We start from the raw sequence: 12,296 nt of genomic DNA, 5'->3' as shown, positions 1-12,296 counted from the left end.
CTCGGCCAGTGCCAGGGACGGCTCCCTGCGCCGGCGCCACAACAAGTCTACTTGAGGCGGAAGACGAAGCCAGCAAGGGCCTGGCCGCAAGTGCGTTCGAATCCGGGACTACAGTCCCTCGTCTGTCCGTACTTCCTCTTTCGACGTGCGGCGCCTTCCCAAAGCGCACAAGTCCGCTAACCGCAGAACGCTTCCGACGTAGCAAAGCCGCGTTTCCTTCGGTACTTCGCAGCAACGCCGCCTTTCCCTCGGCGGCGGGCGAATAGCCTGCAGACGTCGTCGCATTAAACCGCGATCTCGACACCTCGCGCGTCACGAGCAGGAGCCGACCGGCAGCCTCCGGCCCTTTCGGACTCGGTGGCATTTGCCGCGGAGGACGGGAGAGCACTTTAGGCCACGGTTCCTTCCGTACTTGGCAGCCGCACCCTCATACCGACAGTTCCATGACCGACCGAGCGCCACACCGTTCCTTTAGTACTTGGGCGGCAACAAAGTCGGGTCGTTACTCCATACTCGCCGCAGGAAGCGACCGGCAGCCGCCAGACTTTTCAGACTCGGCAGCGTTTGCCGCGGAGGACGGGAGAGCGCTCGCACCACGGTTCCGTGTGTGTACTAAGCGGCAGCGGCATTAGCTCTCGACCGTCAGTTCCTTGACCGACCGCACGCTTCGCCGTTCCCCTCGTACTGGGCAAAGCAGCAGGTCGGGTCGTCTTACTCCCATTCCGCGCAAGAGCGCCAAAGCGGACAGAAAGCCCACCCAGTGTGCGTTACGCCGTTTCTACCCGCGGGCGCGGCCAAGCCAACCGTCCAAGGTTGCAGCCGGCGTCCACTGGGCGCAACAAATTTGGCACGGGGCGCCCCTCAAAATTCAGGCAGTCCCCGGCATGTTCGGGTATAGCCGTCCCCGCGTCCAAGCGGGGCCAGCGGCGGAAAGCGTCGGGCGCAGCGAGCTGCTTCACCCACACGGGGTAGAAACAATGGCGCTCGCCACCCTTCACAATCCGGTAATGATCCTTCCGCAGGTTCACCTACGGAAACCTTGTTACGACTTTTACTTCCTCTAAATGATCAAGTTTGGTCATCTTTCCAACAGACCGGCGCAACCGAAAGGCCGCGCCGGACATCGGTCCGAAGACCTCACTAAATCATTCAATCGGTAGTAGCGACGGGCGGTGTGTACAAAGGGCAGGGACGTAATCAACGCGAGCTTATGACTCGCGCTTACTGGGAATTCCTCGTTCAAGGGGAACAATTGCAAGCCCCTATCCCAATCACGAAAGAAGTTCCACGGGTTACCCAGTCTTTTCAGACAGGGATAAAGACACGCTGCTTCCTTCAGTGTAGCGCGCGTGCGGCCCCGGACATCTAAGGGCATCACAGACCTGTTATTGCTCTGTTTCGTGCGGCTAGGAGCCGCTTGTCCCTCTAAGAAGGTTGTAAGGTGCTGGGAACCCCGCACCTATTTAATAGGCTAGAGTCTCGTTCGTTATCGGAATTAACCAGACAAATCGCTCCACCAACTAAGAACGGCCATGCACCACCATCCACCGAATCAAGAAAGAGCTCTCAATCTGTCAATCCTCCCAGTGTCCGGGCCGGGTAAGTTTTCCCGTGTTGAGTCAAATTAAGCCGCAGGCTCCACTCCTGGTGGTGCCCTTCCGTCAATTCCTTTAAGTTTCAGCTTTGCAACCATACTTCCCCCGGAACCCAAACACTTTGGTTTCCCGGAAGCTGCCCGCCGAGTCATTTGAGTAACTCAGGCGGATCGCTGGTTGGCATCGTTTATGGTCAGAACTAGGGCGGTATCTGATCGCCTTCGAACCTCTGACTTTCGTTCTTGATCAAAGAAAACATTCTTGGCAAATGCTTTCGCAGTAGTTCGTCTTGCGACGGTCCAAGAATTTCACCTCTAGCGCCGCAATACGAATGCCCCCGTCTGTCCCTCTTAATCATTACCTCGTATTCCAAAAACCAACAGAACAGAAACGAGGTCTTGTTCTATTATTCCATGCAAGTTTATTCAGGCGACTCGCCTGCGTTGAGCACTCTAATTTTTTCAAAGTAAAAGCACCGGCCTTCTCGAGGCACACAATGAAGTGCACCAAGAAAGGACCGGCATGATGTTCAGTCCGAGCCGTCGCATCGGGTAGATGCACTACTCGTCTGGAACTGAGATCCAACTACGAGCTTTTTAACCGCAGCAGCTTTAGTATACGCTATTGGAGCTGGAATTACCGCGGCTGCTGGCACCAGACTTGCCCTCCAATTGATCCTCGTTAAAGGATTTAGAGTGTACTCATTTCAATTACGGGGCCTCAAAAGAGTCCCGTATTGTTATTTTTCGTCACTACCTCCCCGTGCCGGGAGTGGGTAATTTGCGCGCCTGCTGCCTTCCTTGGATGTGGTAGCCGTTTCTCAGGCTCCCTCTCCGGAATCGAACCCTGATTCTCCGTTACCCGTAACAACCATGGTAAGCAAGTAACCTACCATCGAAAGTTGATAAGGCAGACACTTGAAAGAAACGTCGCCGGCTCGTGGCCATGCGATCAGCACAAAGTTATCCAGAGTCACCACACAATACGGGCCGAAACCCGATCGATCTTGGTCTAATAAAAGCACCCGTCGCCCAAAGGGCTTCAGGCTCACTGCATGTATTAGCTCTAGAATTGCCACAGTTATCCAAGTAGGAAGAAACGATCTAAGGAACCATAACTGATTTAATGAGCCATTCGCGGTTTCGCCTTATTTCGGCATGTACTTAGACATGCATGGCTTAATCTTTGAGACAAGCATATGATTACTGGCAGGATCAACCAGGTAATCGTTCAACTGCGCGTCCAGCCTTTCAAGCAGGCCGGACGCCGTTTTTGCGATGCCGAGGCCACCTTCAGGCGCCCCAACACGCTTCGTTCTCGCAAAGGGTAGCACTTTGCACAGTCCGAGACGACGGCGTTCGAGCTCGCAACGGCGCCCTCCCCGCAGGGCCGGGTATCGCCACGCGGCAAGAAGCACGCAACATTCTCGATAGACCGGTTGTGTCGACTCGATCGCGGCTTGCGGTTTCTCTCGAGCCCGCAGCACTGGTGGACCGACCGACACTTGCAACGTAGCCGAGACGGCAAAGCCGCTAGGCGACGGGTCACGCCCGCGCCTTCGGCGCTTTCGTATTTGATTCGTCCGAGGACGATGCGGAACACACTTCGATATCGTGGAAAAAGCGTCGTCCGACAACCAGCCCCTAACGCATCAAGCGGATGAGGCTGCAGACGTCAGCTGTGGGATCCACGGGAGCGATACCGGGGACACGCTTGACGGGCACGAAGCCCGCCGCATATCAAACACCCAGGTCGCTTTGGGGGCGACTGCTCTCTGGGACCCCCATATAATAGCAGCGATAAGTACCCAGACCTCCATGGGGCCGTACTCGTGCCACTTTCGACGAGCGTTTGGCGAAAATCGTGCCGCCTCGTAACGCCGCGAGCAAGATTGAAAGCTTACGTCGGCAGCACAATGCCGAAGTCGTGAAAGCGCAGCGCGTCCACCGAATGCGCGAACGGCAATTTCTCGCCAATGGCCAGTACGGTTTCCTGCACAATTGCCTGTCTGTCGCCCTACGGGGCCCCCGGCCGATCGATTCGAGGCACGCTAGCACGGCCCCTTCGCCATTTCCGAGCACGAGTGCGAACAGTGCGGGCGGCGTGCTCGACGCCCCGGCTGACGTCGTTTCGGACTTTGTCTCTTCGCGTGCTCGCGGCAACGCCGCGGCCAACGACGACGTCTGCGCGGTTCTTTGCCGGTTCCCGGCGTGCTACAGTGCAGCCCTCTGCAGGGTGACACCGGCTCCGTCGTGGCCGTGCGGCGGCTTGTACGCAAAAGTTGCGTCAAAGGCGTCGCGCTCGCGCCGCCCCGGCACACGCGGTTTCGGACTTTGTCTCTTCCAGCGCTCGCGTAGTCGTGGGCACGATTGTCGACGTCGCAACGGTGCGCGGACACCGCCACGAGCACGCGCAAGACGAAAATCGCACTACGGTACAATGTCGGCCGGGGCCGTACGGCCCCTTACAGTAGCAGCGATAAGTGCCCAGACCTCCATGGGGCCGTACTCGTGCGACGCGGCGGCGTACTGCGCCGAGCCGAGCGCCAATATTTGGCTTTTGCAGGGCGGATTCGAGCTCTGGCGATCGCCGCGGTACCGCCGCTCACCGATTCAAGGCACGCTAGCGCGGCCCCTTCGCCATTTCCGAGCACGCGTGCGAACAGTGCGGGCGGCGTGCTCGACGCCCCGGCTGACGTCGTTTCGGACTTTGTCTCTTCGCGTGCTCGCGGCAACGCCGCGGCCAACGACGACGTCTGCGCGGTTCTTTGCCGGTTCCCGGCGTGCTACAGTGCAGCCCTCTGCAGGGTGACACCGGCTCCGTCGTGGCCGTGCGGCGGCTTGTACGCAAAAGTTGCGTCAAAGGCGTCGCGCTCGCGCCGCCCCGGCACACGCGGTTTCGGACTTTGTCTCTTCCAGCGCTCGCGTAGTCGTGGGCACGATTGTCGACGTCGCAACGGTGCGCGGACACCGCCACGAGCACGCGCAAGACGAAAATCGCACTACGGTACAATGTCGGCCGGGGCCGTACGGCCCCTTACAGTAGCAGCGATAAGTGCCCAGACCTCCATGGGGCCGTACTCGTGCGACGCGGCGGCGTACTGCGCCGAGCCGAGCGCCAATATTTGGCTTTTGCAGGGCGGATTCGAGCTCTGGCGATCGCCGCGGTACCGCCGCTCACCGATTCAAGGCACGCTAGCGCGGCCCCTTCGCCATTTCCGAGCACGCGTGCGAACAGTGCGGGCGGCGTGCTCGACGCCCCGGCTGACGTCGTTTCGGACTTTGTCTCTTCGCGTGCTCGCGGCAACGCCGCGGCCAACGACGACGTCTGCGCGGTTCTTTGCCGGTTCCCGGCGTGCTATAGTGCAGCCCTCTGCAGGGCGACACCGGCTCCGTCGTGTCCGTGCGGCGGCTTGTACGCAAAAGTTGCGTCAAAGGCGTCGCGCTCGCGCCGCCCCGGCACACGCGGTTTCGGACTTTGTCTCTTCCAGCGCTCGCAACCATGTCGGGGCCGACGCCGACGACTGCGTGGTGTTTCAACGATTGCCGGCGTGACACAATGCAGCTGCGTGCGGGATGCCAGCGATTCCGTCGTGTCCGTGCGGCGGCTTGTACGCAAAAGTTGCGTCAAAGGCGTCGCGCTCGCGCCGCCCCGGCACACGCGGTTTCGGACTTTGTCTCTTCCAGCGCTCGCGTAGTCGTGGGCACGATTGTCGACGTCGGAACGGTGCGCGGACACCGCCACGAGCACGCGCAAGACGAAAATCGCACTACGGTACAATGTCGGCCGGGGCCGTACGGCCCCTTACAGTAGCAGCGATAAGTGCCCAGACCTCCATGGGGCCGTACTCGTGCGACGCGGCGGCGTACTGCGCCGAGCCGAGCGCCAATATTTGGCTTTTGCAGGGCGGATTCGAGCTCTGGCTATCGCCGCGGTACCGCCGCTCACCGATTCAAGGCACGCTAGCGCGGCCCCTTCGCCATTTCCGAGCACGCGTGCGAACAGTGCGGGCGGCGTGCTCGACGCCCCGGCTGACGTCGTTTCGGACTTTGTCTCTTCGCGTGCTCGCGGCAACGCCGCGGCCAACGACGACGTCTGCGCGGTTCTTTGCCGGTTCCCGGCGTGCTATAGTGCAGCCCTCTGCAGGGCGACACCGGCTCCGTCGTGTCCGTGCGGCGGCTTGTACGCAAAAGTTGCGTCAAAGGCGTCGCGCTCGCGCCGCCCCGGCACACGCGGTTTCGGACTTTGTCTCTTCCAGCGCTCGCGTAGTCGTGGGCACGATTGTCGACGTCGGAACGGTGCGCGGACTACGCCACGAGCACGCGCAAGCCGAAAATCGCACTACGGTACAATGTCGGCCGGGGCCGTACGGCCCCTTACAGTAGCAGCGATAAGTGCCCAGACCTCCATGGGGCCGTACTCGTGCGACGCGGCGGCGTACTGCGCCGAGCCGAGCGCCAATATTTGGCTTTTGCAGGGCGGATTCGAGCTCTGGCGATCGCCGCGGTACCGCCGCTCACCGATTCAAGGCACGCTAGCGCGGCCCCTTCGCCATTTCCGAGCACGCGTGCGAACAGTGCGGGCGGCGTGCTCGACGCCCCGGCTGACGTCCTTTCGGACTTTGTCTCTTCGCGTGCTCGCGGCAACGCCGCGGCCAACGACGACGTCTGCGCGGTTCTTTGCCGGTTCCCGGCGTGCTATAGTGCAGCCCTCTGCAGGGTGACACCGGCTCCGTCGTGTCCGTGCGGCGGCTTGTACGCAAAAGTTGCGTCAAAGGCGTCGCGCTCGCGCCGCCCCGGCACACGCGGTTTCGGACTTTGTCTCTTCCAGCGCTCGCAACCATGTCGGGGCCGACGCCGACGACTGCGTGGTGTTTCAACGATTGCCGGCGTGACACAATGCAGCTGCGTGCGGGATGCCAGCGATTCCGTCGTGGCGGTGCGGCGGCTTGTACGCAAAAGTTGCGTCAAAGGCGTCGCGCTCGCACCGCCCCGGCACACGTGGTTTCGGACTTTGTCTCTTCGAGCGCTCGCAGCGATGTCGAGGCGATCGCTTACGTCTGCACGGTTTGCGGTGTGCTACAATGCAGCAGTCTGCCGCACTACACCTCTTGGTTGCCGAGGCCAGCACGGCAATTTACTGAAGCGAGCGCATTGCGCCCAGGCGGCAGCGGACTTTGTTGCTTCGGGAGTGCTCTTGCTGTAAAATTTGAACGGCTGCAGCTGCGCGAAGCAAGTGTACCTATTTTCACTCTCTCTCTGTCTGCCTTTGAGGCGACTGTAATTTCACTTTAAACGCAACTGGAGGCGGGAGCAACCTGATGAGAGTAGGTGGACTTCGGTACATGTAATTTAGAAATTGCTTTCAAGCTTTGAGGACATACACCTTCGCGCCATCTGCTTTCCCCGTCTCTTTGGCACTTTATAGTATGTGCTGCATGCTCTGCATTCCAAAGAAACACGCCTGTCTCTCTCCCTCTCTCACGTTCTTCTTCTTTTTGTAGCTGCTGTTGTAGAAGATGCTATGCTCTTTAATCGCTGTAACATAGAGTGCTTGCACAAGCCAACAACTTTTGCGTGTTTTTTTTTTTTTTCTCTTCCCAAGACGTTTCTGCCATTATTCACTAACTCTCGTTCTTAGTATGCAATGGAGCGTTAGCTCGCGCCATCTACCTTTCTTTCTGTATTGCAAAGTCCGCAGGTTTTCCTAGTTCCGTACACAGATGGCGCCAATGCGTTTTGGCGCCAGGTTCGAACGACCTCGCTCTACTCGTGTTTGGCATTTGAATGTTTCAAAGGGGTTTGCGACAGGGGGTGGTTCTTGTGCAAGGCTGAGCTTTCCAGCTGCGTTTAAGCTATGCTAGCATGTGTGCGTATATATATATATATATATATATATATATATATATAAATACACAAACACACACACACACACATGCATATATACATACACACACACGGTAATGGTAAAGATGATGAGGTAGCACTTTTTTTTTTCTTTTTTTTACAATGCCTGTGTTTCAGATGGCGATCTTTCTCCCCTCTATGTTTCCGGTTGGAAGGAGTGTGCAGCGTTTTCTATATTTATTTTGTCATTCACTTCTATGTTGCTCGTCTTCGTACATGGGGCATGCTACCTAATTCTACCGGTCGATTCGACACGTTGCGATCCGTCCCGGCCTGTGCCGTATCAAAATTTTCAGTGGGCCTTGCGGTAAATAAAAAGAAATGAAGGAAATGCGCGTAGTATATTACAATTGCACACGGGCTTGAAACGAAGCCCTCAAGGAAGGTCACCTTGAGCGGTCGCATTCAGACGGAAGTAAGCATTCCCCTGGCGCGTTTTTTTTCCGCTCGCCTGTTCCGTTTTCTACGAGGTTGCCTTGGTTGGTTTCGCGTTACAAGCAAGCTTGCACTCGGGTCTCGTTTCTACGCGACAGCGTTTCGTTAACAGCGAAAGACTGAGGCGTTGCGAATTCATCCGTGAGATAGGGAGCGTTGAGTCTGTACACAGGCTGAATTTTATAATATTGCCCACGCTGTTGCTGAGGTTACCCATGTCGGCAGGGCGCCCACAAGGCAGTAGTACAATGAAGTGAAGTGAAGGACATCGCTTCTCGGCCTTTTGGCTAAGATCAAAGTGTAGATTTTTAAAGCCCATGTACGAAGATTTACGAAGCCCATCTACGAAGATTTTTAAAGCCCATGTAGGCACCTCTTAATGATCTTTTATGTTTTAGAGAAGCGTTTTGCCATGTATTTTACACCTTTACAGTTTTAGCCTTTTATCACTAACACCACTAACTAGTTTTTTTAGTCATTTGTTTGCGTTTTTAGATTATACACCTTTTATCCGTTTTTTCCTTGGTTTTGTAACATATTTTTGATGTATTTGTAACTAGCATAAATAAAAAACTCTGTTCTTATCAGCTTAATATCTGATACGGGTTCTATATGGACCCACGATATTAAACCTATTTTTGGAAGTTGGCGGAGTGCTTGAAGCCTGCTTCACCTCCGCCGCAGGTCGGCCCGGTATTGCACTACCTCCGGGATCGGCCCCGCTCACTTAGGTGAGACTTCATTCAATCAAAATGAAGAGCACAAGCTCAACGCGAGCACTGACTTGACACGCACCATTCCTATACTACACGCAACGATGCCGGTTCGCGGACCACGAGAGTAATTAAACTGCCACTCCATCTGTGTGTAGCGTCGCACTTGTTGCGTCGCAAATGGGACAGCCGCTCCAGCAAATTTCTAGTTATGGGCTTCGAGAAAAATTAATGAAAGCAAAAGAAAGAACCAGAATTCCTATTTGTCCGATGTCTCTGAATGATTGTCTCCTGTAAAGAGCCACTTGGGGGGATGGGGGGTAGGATTAGCCGTGGGGTTCGCAATCAATATGAATCCCACTCAAAGCCAACACTGGATTTTGGAGTTCACTATCGCTTGGATCCGTAAACCACCGCGCCCACGCAAGCTCGCCCTGCCGCCGAAATCCGCTGCCCAAGTGGAAGAAAGATTCCCTATGAAAGAAAAATAGAGTGCCCGATTTCTGGCAACTACTGTGCAGCCTTTGTGTACACATTTTCGCAGCAGTGGGACCGAGCGCCTCGAAAACAAACTTGTCGTATGCCCGAATGTGGCGAAATATATTCAAGGGTTAAAAGGTGCCTCATCTTTCTAACCTGTATGTTACGAAGACCTGTTGCTACCTTTTCATCATGAACATCATCATCATCATCATCCTGGCTACGCCCACTGCAGGGCAAAGGCATCTCCCATGATCCTCCAAGTACCCCGGTCAGGTGCCGATTGTCGCCATGTAGTCCCTAATCTAATCTGCCCTCCTACCTTTCTGCCACCCCCTGCTACGCTTCCCTCCTCTCGGAATTCAGTCTGTAACCCTTAATGGCCACCGGTTATCTTCCCCCCAGATTGCATGCCCTGCGCATGCCCATTTGTTTTTCCTGGTTTAAACTTTGGTGTCATTAACGAGCGTTTGTTCTCGCACACCCCAATCTGCTCTATTCCGATCCCCCCGTGACGCCACACCCATCATCCTTCTTTCCAGAGCCCGTTGCGTCGCCCTCAGTTACCCTTCGGTAATCCTCAAAGCTTTTTGTTGGGACACTCGTGGCATCTTTCTCGTTTAATGAAGTCAAATTTTTTTCAGTTTTGGGGGAAAACTCAATGAGCTAGGCGCGATTGTGTCCCTGGCGCCGCTCTCAACAAGATGGCGGCGCCCATGCTTTTTGCCTGCAGGTTCGGCCCTACGCAGAACACGCCTGCCGGGCAGTGTAGCCACGTTGAAGGGGCAAAGCGTAGTGCAGTGAAGCGCTTGCTCGGGCGAAAAACGCAAATATGAGCCAAACAGGAATTTCCATTATTGGAAATTCCAGTTCAGTTTGCGCATTGCGTTCGCCTAAGGTAAAGAACACAAATGCGAGTGCCACAGCAGTCAAGTCAAAGCTTAGGATTGCGTACCATTTTTTTTTTTTTTTTCGTGCCTTTTACTCCTGGCCTGCGTGGCCCTAGCGCGCATGCACACGAAAGTAATGAAATGGTGAAAACACGAAATAATGCGGTGCGGCTGTATCATATCTATTTTGTGCGCTTTGTTCTTTGTGGACTACAGCGGTGTGCGTCATGAGAAAGTTTCGGTGCCCTTCTTGGGTGACCAGTGAAGCTATATTTAAAACCACATTGATTTGTACGGTTATTGCTACAAACTGCGTGTGGGTGTTTTTCTTTTTCGCTGCCAACGATGGGTTATCGCAACCGCGATCGGTTCTGCTGCTACGCTAGACGCGTGCTTGCCAACGGTTGGCTCTATACGCGACCCGCGACGCGTGGTCGGCACATTCAAGCAGTCAATTGCAAACCGTTCCAAGAAAAAGGATGTACTCCACTTGCCACCTAGTTCGACGATTGTACTTTCTGACCCTCGAGGAAGCGCCGCCATCCCACGTTTTCTATAATACGATAAGATTCAGAGCGACCGCGACCACTTGTCTTTGTCAATATCTCGGAAACGCTTTCTTTTTCTTTTTTTTTTTAAATCCAGATACTCAGACGCGCCCGTGTTCACGCGCACTTGCTCTCTCCGATAAGCAGGGAAGCTCGGTTGGGGTGGTGTCGGGCCTTGCGCATGCGCTGCTGAGCTCGTCGCTTCGCCGGCCGGTCGATGCTGGCGCGGTACTGGTAATGAACTTCGACGTGCATGGTGAAACGTCACTTTGTATTGCCACTGTAGACTAGCAATGCAATGTGTTTGCGAGCGATTGGATAAATGAGAAAGCGTGCACTGTCTACAGTTTATGCCCCTCTAGAGTAGTGGAAATGTTGCTCCAAGTGTTAGGTTTGTAATTTGCGCCTACGAACATGAACTAAACAAAGAAAATGGTCTGCAGCCGCCTTCGCTTCATAAAATTCCCGTACGAAGAAATTTCCGTGCGCGAATGAGAGAGCAAAAGAGAGAAACCATGCTAAGAAGAATGGCTGCCTTTTACGTGATCTCGCGCATGAAACCAGACGATGGATTAATTTTAGCCGTTCATTTTGATTTGCCGAATGTAAACCGGAACACTTTCTCCACGCGGTCTTCAGATTTGAATGGCAATCAATCACATCCTTTCTTTTTTTTTTTTTTTCTGTTTCTTTCTATCTGGAACCGAAAGAATTCAGAACGCCATTTCAATCTTAGATTCGATTAGATATCGTGACTGGTATGCTGAAATATCACGCCTTATCTGGTGTTAACCTTCTTGATCACGGCAATAAAAAATCGCCAGTTCCCGAACTTTAATCGCGCCGAAGATGAACCGATATGCTGGATTCTTATTGTCATGATTTTATAGAAAGCGCTGGTTCTATGGCTAGCTTTGAGGAAAAGAAAAACATCGTTCAGGAATGTATAACTCTAAACAACTAAAAAAAAAATCTGCCGGCAATTGGTACTACAACGAGAGTACTGAGAATACTGGAAAAGATGAAATCCAATCATGCTGAACTGAACTGAAATTATTTCATCAAGACATGCCCCGAAAAACGTGGCCACTTTCAATGATAATTTCAAATGTGATTTCTTTCTTTTTTTTTTTCTTTTTTACGACGGATAATAATTATCTTTCCAATGGCGGATGTGAAAATTTCAGAGCACGGCATTTTCGAAATCCCAAGGCCCCGGACGCATTCTCTCTTCTTTAAGTATTTTGGTGGTGCACACGGAGGAAAATTTCGCGCACGTAATTTATAAACTAGTAGTTGATTTTCTAGAAGAACACAAAGTGCTGACAAACGGCCAACCAGGACACAATTAAATTGGTATTACGCACGGTTTCGAAGCCGCGGTAACAAAAGGGTAACAAAGGGACGTTCATTTCGTGGTGTGGATTTCACGTCTCTCACAATAAAAAAAAAATAATAATAAAAACTACTGCATAAAATAGGTTTTCCCAAACTGGATGGTTTCGATCAGCTTTTGAACAGCCCTTCCTTAAATTGAGTTGGCGTTGATTGAGCAGGTGCGGGCCTCTGCTGTTTTGGATTTTTGTAAATGGCATCAGTACTGGACAGTCCGTTCACTTGAGGATCAAAGGAGAAACCCCCCAAAAAAATATCATATCGTGGTGAGAGACGTGGCAGATGAGTACAATTATCGGCAGAAAAAAAAAAAAAGGAAAACCGCCTCGTACTC

The 12,296-nt window shown here is 53.8% G+C and overlaps 2 non-coding genes across 2 annotated transcripts; one reads left to right on the top strand and one right to left on the bottom strand.

Annotated features, from left to right (window-relative positions):
• Positions 1–1,005: 1,005 nt before the first annotated feature.
• On the bottom strand, positions 1,006–2,820 carry LOC126546371 (small subunit ribosomal RNA). The gene has a single exon (XR_007602589.2). It is a non-coding gene; the product is annotated as a small subunit ribosomal RNA (ribosomal RNA).
• Positions 2,821–8,471: 5,651 nt separating this feature from the next.
• On the top strand, positions 8,472–8,663 carry LOC126546946 (U2 spliceosomal RNA). Its single transcript, XR_007602634.1, has one exon. It is a non-coding gene; the product is annotated as a U2 spliceosomal RNA (small nuclear RNA).
• The last annotated feature ends 3,633 nt before the right edge of the window (positions 8,664–12,296 follow it).

This window comes from Dermacentor andersoni, unplaced genomic scaffold, assembly GCF_023375885.2.
Source record: "Dermacentor andersoni unplaced genomic scaffold, qqDerAnde1_hic_scaffold ctg00000644.1, whole genome shotgun sequence".
In the NCBI taxonomy this organism is placed as follows: Eukaryota; Metazoa; Arthropoda; class Arachnida; order Ixodida; family Ixodidae; genus Dermacentor; species Dermacentor andersoni.
Note: the sequence above shows the minus strand (reverse complement) of the source record. Positions and strands in the feature narration are given on the sequence as shown.